The 16,749-nt window shown below is 44.3% G+C and overlaps 1 protein-coding gene across 1 annotated transcript in view; it reads left to right on the top strand.

Annotated features, from left to right (window-relative positions):
- LOC134201222 (uncharacterized) overlaps positions 1-16,749 on the top strand; it is an 81,916-nt gene that overhangs the window by 55,047 nt on the left and 10,120 nt on the right. The gene's annotated exons all lie outside the window — the stretch shown is intronic.

Here is a 16,749-nt window from a genome sequence, read left to right as displayed (position 1 = left end):
TACCCCAGTCTTCTAACCGAAAGGCAAAAGTAATAAACCCGCATACATTTATGTTGGTATAATTACTAGGGTATCCTGTGACCATCGGGTAGGCACCATCCTGTGTATTTCTGCCGTGAAGCAGTAATGCGTTTCGGTTTGAAAGTTAGGGCAAACGTTGTACTGTAAAAACTGAGACCTTTGAACTCATGTGTCCAAGTGAGTGGCAGCATTTATGTTGTAATGGGCCTCGGTATCCACTTCATTAAGTAGGTCACAACCTCGTCCACCCACCTAAGCAACAAAACAAGTTGACATTTGAACAAATAGTTAAAGCCACCTCTGTATAAAACGATGAGACTTCGCCATAAATAATCTAATATTTCCTGTTCACAACGAATAGCAAACTGTCTCATTAAGAGCGCGAAGCAAAGATATCAAAGGCGCCGCGACGACAAGTCAAAGAAAAAGTAGCGACAGTCACGCGACAAAATCGAAAGTACCATTACTTCATTGAATGGGAAGAAAAACTTTAACGAAAATTGCTTGGCATGACGTCACGAGATCTAGATGACATTTTGGCTCCTCACGATCTACACTCAGTTGTTTTAGGCATTCTAAGCTACTGGTCTTGAATACGACGAATGGTTCGTCAGGCAACTTAACCCACACACAGCCCACAGAGTTTCTCGCCGAATCTTCTCACTATTCCGATCCGGTAGTAGATGCATTCGTGAAGCAGTTTCCCTTGAGCTGTTAGGTTTCCTTCGGAGGCGCTCGGGCAGCTGTTAGCAAATCCCGCCCCTCCTGGCTGAGCCTTAGCTCGCCCTCTTGTCCTAGTTAAACTAGAAAGGCCTTCAGCCACCAGTAATGCTTGCTTTATAAAAAGAAAATTGTTTAGCGTGCTTTGTAAAATTGGTGTGACACAAGACACAAAACCTCGCCATTAGTCATCTTTCGTCTAAATTGCAAATGGCTTAAAACTAAGTTCAGACCTTCATCTGTTATCATTTTCAGTTAATTGCAATAAACGACTTAACGATTTCAAGTTGACAATACAAAAACGCCATCCAGACTGGCTTATCTTCTGACTAATTGCACTGAAATACCTTCGGACATTCACGGCATTTGATAAAGTTATAAATGAGGCGGGAAATACGGAAGAAATTAATTGATTTTCAACGCTTTTTTTTTCCCACACGCCATCATTGCCTTCCCCTTGAACTGTAGATATAACTAAATCGTCCAGCGGTTTTAATACCAATATCAAGACGTCAGATAAATTTGAAAATTTGCACAGGTATCATCGGTAGATCGGTAGATGACTATGATAATAACAACTGGGAACAAATCACGCACGGTTATCCGTCCCTAACTCAAGATTTTTCTTCTTTCACATCTATTGGAACTAAAACTTCAACATCATATCTCAAGACGGGCGCCAATAATTATATTATCATTTCTTTGGACTCTTGTAATTATATCGAGGGGTGAAAAGCTATAAATATATAAAGCTATAAGTCATCCAGGTAAACTTTATTTAATATAAAAATGACAATCCACTATAATAGTGATCGAGTGAACATTTAAATTTTATTACATCCATTATATGTATGTACTTCCTCAATAGTTATCTTTTCTATGTCAGGGTGCCTTGTGTAAGTAACTCCACAAATTACACAGTTCATCCCATATTTACTTCAGTACCTTACGTACTTAACTGACAATAGAAATCAGCTAATAAACTGATTCTGCTTTTATAATCACCAATCATGCACAATCAAATGTATATTTACATCAGCATAATGCGTTACTTAACCGCCTATTGTTGCGAGAATCGATAATGTGACAGCTGTCAAACGCAAGTATTAAAGTCCGCATGGATTTTGAATTTCGATGGATATATTATATATTTTAGTTTAATCACCTTCGTTTGACGATATATACCGACGTTTTGGATTCGAATCAGTGATGACACCGCAAATCTCTCTTAGGGACCTAAAATGTTAAGTTGAGACACGTGAGTCGTCGTGGCCTAAAAGATAAGACGTCCGGTGCATTCGTGTTGAGCTATTAAGCACTGGTGTTCGAATCTCAGGCCGGTACCAATTTTTCTAATGAAATACGTACTAAGCAAATGTACACGATTGACTTCCACGGTGACGGAAGAACATCGTGTAATAAAAATGAAACCCGCGAAATTATAATTTACGTAATTACTGGTGGTAGGACCTCTTAATAGTCCGCGCGGGTGGATACCACCACCCTGCCTATTTCTTCCGTGAAGCAGTAATGCGTTTCGGTTTGAAGGGTGGGGCAGCCGTTGTAACTAAACTTGAGACCTTAGAACTTATATCTCAAGGTGGGTGGCGCATTTACGTTGTGGATGTCCATGGGCTACAGTAACCACTTAACACCATGTGGACTGTGAGCTCGTCCACTAATCTAAGCAATATTTTTTTTTATTAAATAATAAGGAATGGTTTCTGGTATAAAATACCTATATACAATACATTGTGGTGTCATTACAATAACAATGACAGGCGTGTGTACCCAGCATTGCTCAGTGATCAATCTTGTGCGAACTAATTGGAAAATTGTATCTAATTACAAAGTTATATCTGCTGTATGATTGAGGGGTAGTTTTCCTAACGTGATTGCACAAGAAACTAGTGTTAAGTAAGTGAATTAGTCAATTTGAAGTTGTGGCTTAAAGGATAAGACACCTGGTGACTGGCAAGGTTGACGGAAAAAGACCATGAGGTAAAGGCTCGACAGGTTGGCCTGACCAGATCCGCACTACTCTCGACATCATAGTTCGCGATGCTCTACACTCGGCGGCGGATAGGAGCAAATGGCATGGAATGATCCAGAATAAGCTCTTGTTGCGAGTTTTTTTTTTTTTTTTTTTTTTTTCCTACCTATGCTGATAGCCTTGAGAGGCTATTTCAGCTTCGCCCTAACGTTAGTAGGTGAGCTCGCGGGGCTCAACCGGAGAGTTGCTAACACTGACCCTAGCAAGAGCAGTGCTTCGCAGAATCTACCACCGGATCGGAAACGCGACCCACTGAGAAGATCCGGCGAGAAACTCAGTGGGCTGTGTCTATGGGTTAGTTCGCTCGTCGAGCCCTTCGTCGCAAGCGACGGGTTCGACGAGGACGGTGACCGGTGCTTGTGGTGCCTAAAAGCACCGTTAATGGATCAGGAGGATCCGTAATGACGTGCTTTGGGCGACGTCGACGGTTTACCATTCGGTCTACTGGGTCGGGTATGTAATTTCCAGCGGCTACGATGAGAGGGTTCTCATGTCGTGCCGCCTTCTCAAAATGGCGCAGTGATGCCGACTGTAGATACTTACTAAGAGAGTCGAGCTCCAGGTCATCGTGGAGATCCACATTCCTAAGGAACCATGGTGCTCCGACGGCTATCCTGCAGAATCGTGATTGAATAACCTGAAGGGATTTCAAGTGGGTGCGGGCTGAGTGAGCGAACACTACGCTTGCATACGTCATGACGGGGCGTATACAAGTTTTGTAGAGAGTTACCTTATTGCGGAGGGACAGTTTGCTTCGACTACAAAGCATTGGATAGAGTCGTCCTAGAATAAACGCGGCGCGGTCGCGTACCGTTTTTATATGGGGACGGAATGTCATCCCTCTGTCGAGGGTGACGCCTAGATATTTGACCTTCGAGACCCACGGTATGGGCTGGCCAAAGAGAGTGATGGGACTAACGGCGGAGGTGTTTGCGCGCCTACTACGGAGTGGGATGCTCGAAGTGATGTTCGGAGGGCGACCCCTTTTGAAGAGCACCGCTGCGCTTTTCGTGGGGTTGATGTCTATTCGCCACTTCCGGAACCACTGTCCCATGGTGGCTACTGCGATCTGGAGTCGCCGATGAAGCAGCGACATCTTCCTACACGAGTAGTAGATAGCCGTGTCATCGGCGAAGAGCGCTAGATGGGTCTCCGGAGACCGGGGTATATCATTGATATACAAACTAAATAATAACGGGGAGAGCGCGGAGCCTTGCGGGACTCCGGCAGTCAGTTGACGGGGACGAGAACGAGTTCCCTCTACTCGATATCGAAACGAACGGTTCGACAAGAAGTCTCGTATGATGAGCACGAGTCTGTCTGGCACTCCCATGTTGTACAGTTTGTAAATTAAACCGTTGTGCCAGACTTTGTCGAACGCCTTCGCGATGTCGAAGAAGAGGGCGCCGGTCGGGATTTGTTTACGCCTATTTAGTCCTATCAGAATGTGCTCCGTGAGGCGGTGCACTTGTTGTACGCACGAGTGTTTAGAGCGGAATCCGAACTGTTCGTCTATGAGAATTTTGTTCGCGGTAACAAAATCCCAGAGGCGTTTCCTAAGGAGCCGTTCGTAAATTTTTCCTATCGTCGAGAGGAGACTGATCGGACGGTAACTAGAAGTTTCGTTTGTCGGTTTGCCCGGCTTATGTATACCGATAACGTTCGCTTCTTTCCACACCGCGGGAAAGATGCAGTGCGTCATAGCGGCATTTAAAATTGTAGCCAACATTGCTATCAGTTGGACTGGCAAGAGTTTTAGCGCGCGGTTATGGATGCCGTCGGAGCCGGGTGCCTTCCTAGGTTGGAGGTTGTGGATCGCGTCTCTAACTTCGTCAGTAGTAATGGGGGGTAACGCGTCCGAGGGCGGCAGGGAAGCTCTGCGCTCGACCTCCCTGTCGACTAACTCGGTGTGTTCGGGGTCCGCGTGTTGAGTGCTGGTGGTGCACTGTTCTTGCAGTGCATCGGCCAGCAGCTCAGCCTTGTCATCGTCATCGAATGCCGGTGGTTGGCCTGAAGGGCGTACGAGGGGAGGCATAGTAGCGGTAGTTTCGGATTTGAGAGTCCTAGCTAGTCGCCAGTATGCTTGGTGGGAGGGCGCGAGTTGTTCTAAATAACTATGCCAATTATCGTTACGCGCGTCGCTTAAGCGGGAGTGGACTTCGCGTTGTAGACGACGCATCTGAATCCGGTTTGAAGGCGTGGGAAGACGATCGTAGGCCCGGATTGACGCGTTCCTAACTCTTAAGAGATTCCTAAGATCGGGGGACAGTCTGATGCGGTGGAAGCTGTCCTCCACATCGACTTCTTTTGAAGATCTAATGATCGCGGAAGAGATGTGATCGGTAATGATGTTTATGGATTCGACGGTGTCCTCGGGGGATGGATTCGAATCCGGGCCGTAAGGGAGGATTGGCGGAGCGGCGTCGGCTAGGCACGTGCCCAGCTTATTCCAATCCACCATGGTCCTCGTAACAGTGACTGGGTTGTGAGGGCGACCGAGCTGCATAACGACAGGTCGGTGGTCTGAGTCGAGCTCTGACATTGCTTCGATGGAACGCAAGCGCAGAGTTACGTTCCTAAGCAATGCCAGGTCTATAGTGCTCGGACGGAGCGCGATGTTATACGGATAACATGTTGAAGTTGGGGGACCGACTATTTCAAAGGTGAGGTCGTCTATAAACGCGTCGAGACGCCTACCGTTAACGTTTGTACGATGGCAGTTCCACCTAGTGTGGTGGCAATTTAAATCGCCTGCCAGGATGACGGAGTCTCCCATGCCGAACAGTGACTCGATGTCACTGCTCAGGAGGGGCTTGTCCGGGGGGAGATAAACGGATGCGATGACGATTGGCTGGTGTCCCGTCAGCGAGATACGGCACACTGACGCCTCGATATGTGAGAGCGAGGGAGTATCGAGAGGGACAACGTGCAGGGCCCGCCTATAGTAAATGGCAGTCCCGCCTTTGGAGGCGGTGAGTCTGTCATTCCTAACCATGACGTAATTCGCGACTTTCGGGTCGCGACGCGAGGGCTTCAGACAGGTTTCCTGCACTAATAGAATATCTACAAGATTATCGCGGAGGAATTCAAAAATTTGATCGCGTTGCCGCGCGAGTCCGTTAGCATTATAGAATGCTAACGTAAGGGAATACGGTTTTTCTCTACCTTTTTGCGCCATTGGTTACCGGTAAAGATTTTTATAACGTACGCGACACGGACTCGTAGACGTCCATGTGATCGAATGCGGCCGCGAGCCGCTGTTCGGGGGTTACCGACCTACGTATCGCGTCTGCGAACGATCGCAGACGGTCGAAGTTCACCGCAGTGACGAAGTCACGCACGAGCGCGAAGTCGTTGACGGCAGAGGGTTGCGGGGGACGGAACGCGGGCGCGGGGCGAGGTGCGAGCAGGGGCTGGGGCGCGGGGCGTGTCACGAGCGGGGGCGGGGGTGCGGTTTCCGTTCCCGCCTTCGTATACGGCAGCGGCTTTTTCCACGCCGAGACCGTGGGAACTGCAGCCGGCACGAAGGCGGGTTTCGGCACTGAAGGTGCCGAAGTCTTTGGGCCGACGGTTCGCGGAGCTGGGTGGGTTGGGCGTTTTCGCGGAGCCCTGGGACATCCACGGTAGTTCGCGGGGTGCCCTTGCTTAAGGCATAGGACACAGCTGGGAGGTTCGGTCGCGGTTTCCCTATCTCTAACGCAATCTATCGTAGCGTGATCGCCGAGGCATTTCACGCAGCGGGGGCGCGCGTGGCAATTACGCGCCGAGTGGCCATAGAGTTGGCACCTGTAGCACTGCCCGGGAGTGCCACGCTTATGGGGGGCTTCGATCGAGATCCCGGATAGGCCGCAAATTGTCGTGAGACATGCGATCTTCTTTTTGGCCTCCGGGGTGGGTTCTAGAGCTACCAGGATCATGTTGTAGGGCTGCTTGCCCCGCCCACTGTGCATCCGGTGCACGCTAACTAACGGGAGGGACTGAGCGGTCAGATCCTCCTTTATGTAATCGATGTCTAACTCCTTAGGGACTCCGCGTATCACTACGCGGAGCTCGCGGTCCTCCTGAAGAGCATAGGTGTGGAAACCTATGTTCTCCTTTCGGAGGTATGAAGAGAGGGCCCTATGGTCGCCCGGCGTTGCGACCTTTATCTGAATCCCATGCGCGACGTTACGCGCATGGGTGTAATTAATTTTGTTGGCCTGAAGGGCCTGAGACACGCGATTCCACGCTGTCTTCTCTTGAAGTATCAGCGGGGGTGGGGCAGCTACTTTAGGAGCGGGCGCGGGCTTGGGACGCGGCGGCGGGGTTACGCGGCGAGCGGAGTCCGACTCCGGTGTCACGACTACCTGCGGGCGGGAGGCGGTCGCGGATTTAGTTTGCTTCGTCGTGGAGCTCCGGGACTCCACGGCGCGAGAACGCTTTTTTCCGCGCGTTACGGTTTGGAACCCATCCGAGGTTCCAGGCTGAGGGCTTGACGCGGATTCGAAATCCATCTCCGATTCGGTATCGGAGCCTGAACTCGAAACGATCGAGGTCGCGACGGACGAAGCGCGCGATGACGTAAACGACGCGGGCGCGGGGGTGGGGGTTGCGTTAGGCGCTATGTGAGCCGCATCGTCGGAACGTGCGCTCGAACTTAACGCGGCGGCGGGGGGCGCGCGGCGTGCCTCCGAGGCACGTTTGAAATACGCGGCGACGGACGCGGGGGGGGAGGGATTGCCACGAGAGGCCCTATATGCCTGATATTCGGCCCTAATTGTCGGGTACCTTTCCCGGAGGAACCCGACAAAATCACTGTCACTGACACTATCACAATCTTCTTTCATCTTCGGTCTTCTTGCCCAGGGGGGGCGGCCCCGGGACTTTTGTTGAACTCGCCGAAAGGCGAGGCCCCGGATAGGATTTGTAACCCCCCTGTGCTGCAGGACAGCAAGGAGCAGGGGGGGGGAATGCCTATGCCGTGAAAACGGCAATCGGCGGGGAAAAGGAAAGGAACCCGCTCGGGCTGTATAGTGCTACAGCAGGCAGAATCGCGAGCGGGGGTCTAGTCTTGAAAAAGACTGTTGTTTTGGGAAGGGTTAGGAAATCGCTAGCCTGTGAGTGCCACAGGAAGCCTGATCGTAGCGATTGGTTTTGTCTTGAAAAAGACAGTTGGTAAAAGGTGGGTTCGCGGTTACAAAACTTTAGCGCACAAAAATGGACTCCGAGACGCAAATCGCAAGCGACCAACGGATCGGCACGTCCGCACTACCGAATTGTACGCACGATGTATTCACGGTCACTACACTGTCGAGCACAACTGTGAGTTCAGAGACGCAGCTCGCAAGCGGGCCACGGATCGGAAAGCACGTCCGCGCACGACCGAGTCGTGAGCGAGAATGTTTGTTGCGAGAAGGTGGTGACGACCCTTAGTACTGCGGAAACCGAAGGGAGAAGAAGAAATCGTACCTATAGAGCGATGTGACTGCGCCTGGGTTCGAATACGACAGATGTGTACCGATTTTTCTAATGAAACACGTATTTAACACGTGTTCTGGGTGGGTATCTCAATTCTGCAAATTTTTGCTTTTTTCACTACCTATTCGCTGGTAGATTAAAAGGCTATTCCAGCTACGCCCGGACGGGTAGGTGAGCTCACGGGCTCAACCTAAGAGAATAAGCTACCCTACCAAGTCCAAAGGTCTTTGGATTAAATGTGACCAAAATCCCATGGCGCAAGACATTGCTCATCGGAAATGGCGTTGGATAGGACACACTCTACGGCGCAGCGGAGTCAACGCAGCATCAATCGCGTTTGAGTGGCAACCGCTTGGCAGGAGAAGACCTGGTCGCCCTGTACACACTTGGCGACGCACCGTGGAGAATGAGATGAGGACTGCCAACGTGACCTGGAGTGATGTCAAGGAGCAAGCGCAAGACAGGGTAAAGTGGAGACAACTTGTGAGGGCCCTATGTACCAGCGGGGTACCTTAGGACTACAACAACAACAACAACAACCCTACCAAGAACAGTACTTCACAGAATCTACCACCGGATTGATATCGCGACCCACTGAGAAGATCCGGCGAGAAACTCATTGGGCTATGTCTGTCAGTTTGGTCATCGAACACTTCGTAATAGTCGACTTTGACGAGAGGGGTAACCGATGCTATTTTGTTTGCCATGATGCAATCATGTTTTCCCATCAGAAAAAAAATTGTACCCTGCAAAACTGCTAATGAGAAAGAGCGTATTACATGAATCCTTAAACAACACAATCCAGTAACTTATCAATTCTCCTTCGCTTTCTCCTATAACAGCGAACAAGGAAATCTCTGGCCGATTTATTACCATAATAAGGAAATCTGAGAATGCATCCATCCCATGATTATGTGATGGCAATTGTACGTTTTTTTCCCGCCCGGATACCATTGTATTGGAGCGGTGACATCTGCGATGAGCTTCCGCAATTCGAAATGACAATGGAACGAATGGGCCGTAATTAAAATTTGTGCTGATACCAATAGAGGATTTATTTGTTCGATTTTCCATCGATGAAAGAAAGACGATTTAATGAAGTGCTGTAAAATTTTTGATTTTACAAATCTCTTAGAGGTTTGTAAGGTTTGATGTAAAATAATTAAAATAAAATTTATCATGTTAAAATTTAGTCATTTTTCGGATTGCCAAATAGCAACACTGTTGGTGGGAACAATGATAGTATTGGGGATGTGATATAATAAAAAGGCGGTAGTCTGAAAAAACTAAAGAAAAAGGTGTATATTATGTCACTACATGTATGACTTGTATAAGAGGAGTTACAAAAAAAGCAATACAGGATTAAGTGAACTATGCAATCTGTGTATTTATTTCCTGGCTTTGGAAGCTAAGTCTACAGGTTATAGTCGGTCTTACGCTGACAACCGCTGATACCGCTTCTTAATTTAAGGTAAGAAGTCATACTTGCAATGATATGTATGAATCAAAGCAACATTCCAAACATAAAGGCTTAGAAGCAGTATCAATGAAGATAGAGTTGCTTAACCATGCAAACTAACTACCATCAGTTAATGTTACACACTTAATCAATTTACCTGTTTTTATACGTAAGGATCAAGTTCCTTCTTTGTACTTTGATTAAAATTAACACTTAGTCTTCATGTTTCAATGCGGTTCATGGACCGATCTATAAAAAACTGAGAAGTACTTATTCGAAACAATATCCTGACATACCCATCAGCCTGAAATACGCTTCAACACATCGAGCCTCATAGATAAGTGGGTAATTATTGTAGCTACTTAGAAATAATGAAATATTTCCCCTGGGATCGGTATTATCAGATCACTCGATATAATTACACCGGGCATCACATTTATTGGACTTTGAAATCTTCAAGTCGGTCAATAATTCTGTTCTAAAGGTATTGTCAAATGTACCTCGCATTCACTGTCTTGATTGTTAGCTAGCCGTTTGAATGTCACGAGATATATAGATACCTCCGTATTAGAACACCAATCAGTGCAGTCCGACCAATTTATTCCCCAACGAACTCCTAGCTTGAATGTCTATACAGACAGGATGATATTTTAATTATGACAAAACGCGTCTAGTACATTTTCTTGGTAAAACACTTTTCTACGCATTTATAGAAAAAAAATAAACTATTTATTTCCACAAGAAGTAAGCAGAGTTTTTGAAGTGAAACTTCTTTAGGCGCATGAGGGTAAAATTTTTACAGAACGTCACGCAGGTATGCAACGGAAGTGACATCAAACTACTATTGAAATTAAGTACTTGTCAAATGTCAGTAGTAGTAGTTGTTGTATTTTTCGAACTGGAAAGGCAAATGTATCATACCATACAGCCTAATATTTTATATTTTTTTTGTGAAACATGTTAATAGGAATTGAAATGAAATGAAAAGAATTTGGACCATTAATCAAATAGCGTGAAATTAAATTAGTCAATTCAATTGGCAAAATATTAGTCATTTACAATTTAGAAATCTAAACATAATGTGACTGTCAACACTGAGGTTTGCGATTGACATTTGACAGACTTTTGGCGGGAATATATCTTCCTTTTTCCCTTCCTCTAAGTCTCGGAAATCAAAATTTTTAGATTTGTATAAATATAAGCAAGACTTATAAATTAGTTCGCCAAAAAAGTTTCACATCTGACATGTATACTTTGTACGCATGCACTTTTTTTTAAAATTGCTTATATGGTTGACGAGCTGGTGCACTTGGTGTTAAGTGATTACCGGAGCACATATACATCTACAACGTAAATTCCACCACCTACCTTGAGACAATGGTTCTAAGTTATCAGTTTTAAAAGTACAACGTTGCCACACCCTTCATACTGAAACGTATTACTGCTTCACGGCAGAAATAGACAGGGTAGTGGTACCTACACGTGCGGACTCACAAGACGTTCTACCAGTAGTAAAACTTTCATACAGATTTTTTAAATAAGCCTTTGTATCAACAAAAGCCTTTGTGTCTACAAAGTTTTATGTACTAGGTCTAGACGAAGCAAAAAGTTTGAAAAACAAATAGTACGACAAAACTATTTTAGCATTATTTAGTCACTTGGCTGTGTCCATGAGTAGCAGTAATCACTTTTTTTATTGCCCTTGGATGTAGACGAGCATACGGCCCACCTGATGATGACTGGTTACCATCGCCCATGGACTTCAGCAATGCCAGGGGCAGATCCAAGCCGCTGCCTACCATTAAGTACTCTCCACAAGCCTCGTTTGAAGAAGGATATATCATAGCGCTCGGGAAACACCGTGGAGCGAGGAGCTCATTCCAAAGCCGGATGATACGTGGCAAAACAGGACTCTGGGAACGCACTGTGGATGAACGCAGTGGCTCCAGGTAATATGGAGTTGTAGTATGTAGTATGTATTGTAGTATGTATTTCATTTACCATCGAATAGGCCCTAAAACATCTGCCTATAACGGCAATGAAAAGAAAGGTTGTCACACAGAAAATATACGAAAACGCACCTAACAATGCTATGGTAAAAGAGCCTTAAAATTCCAAAGCTGAATATACAACGTACAAAAAAAAAACAGATCCTATCTAATTGCGACGCGTATACATTAACAAAGTACACTCCATTAATTACGCTGAGTTATAGTATGGAAGTTTTTACGTGAAAAGCAATTTACATAAAATTGTCAGAGACCGTATCAGTCTAATACACCACACACACAGAGTGTACGAGTGAAGCTATGTCGCGGGGCGGTCACCGTAAAATTAGCCCTTTAACGCTCGCATCAGGCTGACCTGTGGGGGATGAACTCGAATGCAAAAGCGGGGGGCATTTAAACACATCGCCATAGGCCACATAAGCGCTGAGTTTCTCTCGGACTTTTGCAGTGTATCGCGATTCCGGTCCGATGGTAGATTCGGCGAAGCACTCTTCTTTCTAGGACAGATGTTAGCAAATGGGACAGATGTTAGTTGAAGGGTGGGGCAGCCGTTATAACTATACTGAGACCCTTAGAACTTATATCTCAAGGTGGGTGGCGCATTTACGTTGTAGATGTCTATGGGCTCCAGTAACCACTTAACACCAGGTGGGCTGTGAGCTCGTCCAACCATCAAAGCAACAAAAAAAAAATTCCTTCAGACTGAGCTTCAGGTTATCATGAATTCGCCCACCAAACAATGTGAAGCCAGATAAGAGCAATGACTGTAGAGATAGGTTGAGAAGAAAAAAATTATCGGTTTGACGACTATTTTTTGTAATCGTTGTTTGAATGTCTTCGTATGAGTTAACGGTAATATAGAGCCTTAAAAGCTCATTGCTATCGATGACATATCAGAGCATTGACATAAAATGAGAGAGAGAGAGAGAGAGAGAGAGAAAAACACAGAGAGAGAGTGACAGAGGGAGAGAGAGAGAGAGAGAGAAAAACACAGAGAGAGAGTGACAGAGGGAGAGAGAGAGAGAGAGAGAGAATATGCTTTATTGTACACCACAACACACAAAACGAACTAATACAATAGGCTGTCTCATCGCTAAGAGCGATCTCTTTTAGACAACCATTAGATGGACAAGGATCAGTTCATCGGAACTTATTCGCGATTTACCATTCTTTCAATATAATGATGTTTTTCTACTTATATAATTATGTAAAGTCACTCGGAACGCATGTGGTATAAATAAGTAGATGGGCAGATGGTAAGAAAAATAGGTCAGGATACTTGTGTTATTAATAGTTCATTGACAAAGTGGTAGATCGTCTTGCCTACACTGCTCTTATCCATACGAGTAGGTACAACTATCTTGCCTATTTCTGCCGTGAAGCAGTAACGCGTTCCGGCTTGAAGGGTTGAAGCAACCATGGTACTGTAGAACTGAAACTAAAAACTCGTGTATGTAGCAGGCGACATTTACCTAGAGATTATATGAGTTCCTCTAACTGCTAACACTAGGTGGGCTATGAGTCCTTTCACCTATCTAAGCATTAAAAAAGGCTTTGCCATACCTTACACTCCACTTTTACTGCTGTAGACTCAAATGTATTGTAAGTTCAATAATAGAGGGGAAAAACACGCTATATGAGACAGGCACCTTCAGTGAGTATTACTTATTCTTTACTGTGAAGTCGTCTTGTGTATGCATTGAAGAATAGGACAAAGAGAATACAATTGTTACGCTAAAAATTGGACAGCTAAGGTATTCATGTTGTAGTCTCTGAACTCCGATAACGTTTGATCTAAAATAAAATAGATGCTGTTCATAGGAAATATGATCTCCGTCATCTACATTTTAGAAGTTCAAGGAATGTCTGTGCATATAGATCTCGCCGTATAGTTCTAATCTTGCACCTTCAGATTTCCACCTGTTTCGGTCTCTTCAGAATTCTTTAGGCATTGTCAGGTTAAAATCACGAGAGGACTGCCAAAACCAATTGTCGCGGTATTTTGATCAGAAGCCCCAAAATTTCTACAGCAATGGGATCATGTCCCTACCTACAAGATGGCAAAAAATTATCGAACAAAATGGTACCTGCATACTTTAGTTAAATGTAAATAAACTATATTAAAAAATGTTGTGAAATTTTCTTAAAAAATGCTTAAATTTCTTATTGATTTGTTTAGGATTACCTTTTTTTCTATTTGAAGACGCTTTTTGTTAAAACATATCTATTTACAATTATTTTGTGACGAGACAAACAACCGGATTCGGGACCTTTTGTGCCATCTATCGCCAATACGAACGGGAAATTCGCAAATTAAATCACACACGTCGAAGGTTGCAACTAGTTAGTCGCCTGAGCGAGGCAAAAAGACGAAATTTACGTCCCAATTTTGGAACAGGAAAACTTGATATTTCCCCCCCCCAACAACCCCCACTGGATGCCACCCTCTTTCGGGGCAATTACAGCATGGCCACCGTCCTCGGTCTAATAAATACATGAATTCAACGCACAAAGGGATCGTGTTACGTTTAATTAAATTTTAAAATTCGCAAAGAGACTTTTGAGCTCTCGATGTTCAAGTCAATAGCTTGCTGCTACTGCTTAAGTTGATGTTATTCCTTTGTTTACGTACAGATATAAATGTTTGCTAATTATTATCTCCGCTTCGTTTTCTAATCGAAGTTTTTGAAGTCGTCGTGGTCTAAAGGATGAGACGTCCGGTGCATTCGTGTTGAGCGATGCACCGGTGTTCGAATCCCGCAGGCGGGTACCAATTTTTCTAATGAAATACGTTCTCAACAAATGTTCACGATTGACTTCCGCGGTGAAGGAATAACATCGTGTAATAAAAATCAAACCCGCAAAATGATAATTTGTACCTAGTTAAAGACAAATAGTTTGTTACAGAATCAAGAAATAACATAATAGTCAGTAAAGCCTTTGTTGCTAAATAAAAATAGCGGGACGAAATCACTGAAAATATTTCTCATTACTATCACAAAGCATTTTTCAATCAGTCCATTCTTCTTTAAAATTCCTTATAAGAAAGAAAAGAGAAATGATTATTTGGATTTTTTGCGTAATATCTTTGTCAGAAAACCGGAAAACAAACTTATGTATGTAAAAATTCAAAGATGTCAACATTGAAACAAAAGTATGACAATATAGCAAACGTTGGGACCTTTTTATTAAATTTCCGAGTTTTGTAACCTGTCACGGAATATAAACGAATTTTAACACAAAATGTTTGTGACAAGCAGCATCTTGCTAATCACGGTGGAGATGCGGAATTAATAACTTCAACATTTTCCTTAAAATTATGTAGGTTTTTTAATCCTTAGATGGGTGGACGAGCTCACAGCCCACCTGGTGTTAAGTGGTTACTGGAGCCCATAGACATCTACAACGTAAATGCGCCACCCACCTTGAGATATAAGTTCTAAGGTCTCAAATATAGTTACAACGGCTGCCCTACCCTTCAAACCGAAACGCATTACTGCTTCACGGCAGAAATAGGCAGGGTGGTGGTACCTACCCGCGCGGACTCACAAGAGGTCCTACCACCAGTAGAAAATCTTGCTAATCACGGTGGAGATGCGGAATTAATAACTTCAACATTTTCCTTAAAGTTATATAGGTTTGTATCGTTTCCAAACTTTATGTATGCTTGTTATTTCTTCTATGTGTTAACATCTAGAAAGAAGATCAATTCTCAAAGTTTTCTATTTCAGAGCCAATTGATTCCGTTGCTGAGTATGTTCCATAATCATTAAGTAATTCTAAATCATATATCATTCTTCTTTTATTGTTTTTTTTGTTGTTTTTCTATAAACAAACTAACAAAGGTATTTAATAGTGTGATTCTAATCGAGTTTCTATTTTGGTATGAGAGAATCTACAACATAGAAGTAGAAAATAGAAGAACAATCTAGTCTGTCAGATTTTTAAGACTAGTGAATAGTGACTCTTACAGGAACTATCCATTTGAAAAACTGATTAGTGACCTCTGACCTTAGATGAATTGGTAGTCAACCTTCATGAGATAGTTTTTTTACACGACACAGTTGTGTGTGTGACCTCAATACCCACTTACGTATGTATAGTTTGGTTTACGCTGTCCATAGACATCACAATGTGAATGCCGCCACCTGCCTTAAGATATGAGGTCGAACCATGAATGTTTAGTAGTTGTCCCAGTTTTTTAACAAAACACATGTCTGCTCAATTCTTTCACTACTATCGGTGACTACAGTGAACGGCTGAAAAACACCGCCTATACACAATACGTGACTATAATCACTGGCTGAAAAACGCCGCTTGTATACGATAGGTGATGTGAAAACCTGATACAACACACTTTGAGCACGAAGCTCCATTTCCTACAAAACACTTTACGGCAAAGCCTGCCGTAGTGAAAAGGCTAATAACAGAAATGGTTGGATGGTGGCACCTAGTCATGTATATATATTTCACTGAATTGGTACACCGTGCCTAATTCGTTTCCAAATGATTCTTGTCCACCTGATGGTTGTCTAGAAGAGATCGGTCTTAGCAATAAAACCGCCAATTATTGTACTTTTTTGTGTTTAATGTATCGCACTGTTTATTTGTTTTTTTGTGTAAAATAAAGAATACTCTTTCTCTCTCTCTCTCTCTTTCTCTCTCTCTCTCTCTCTATCTAATCATGCGGGCTTAGATTACGCATTACCAAAACTAAACGTACGTTGGAATAATACTGGGAAAACGTTGCAACACACACTCATGTGTGTTCCTTAGTCGCATTTCACTACACCCATGGGAAGAGATAGGGTCGTGGTATATTAGACCGACATTACACAATTAAACAGCACAAACAAATCAAAATCTGCATTAGGGGGAAGCCCTATGATCAATAATATAAAATTGCTTAGATGGGTAGACGAGCTCACACCACCAGGTGGGCGTATGAAGTGGTTACTGGAGCTCATAGACATCTACGACGTAAATGCGCCACCCACCTTGAGATATCAGTTCTAAGATCTCAGTATAGT

This window comes from Bombyx mori, chromosome 24 (assembly GCF_030269925.1).
Source record: "Bombyx mori chromosome 24, ASM3026992v2".
Lineage (NCBI taxonomy): Eukaryota > Metazoa > Arthropoda > Insecta > Lepidoptera > Bombycidae > Bombyx > Bombyx mori.
The sequence above is the reverse complement of the archived record's forward strand: the minus strand, read 5'-3'. Positions and strand labels throughout refer to the sequence as shown.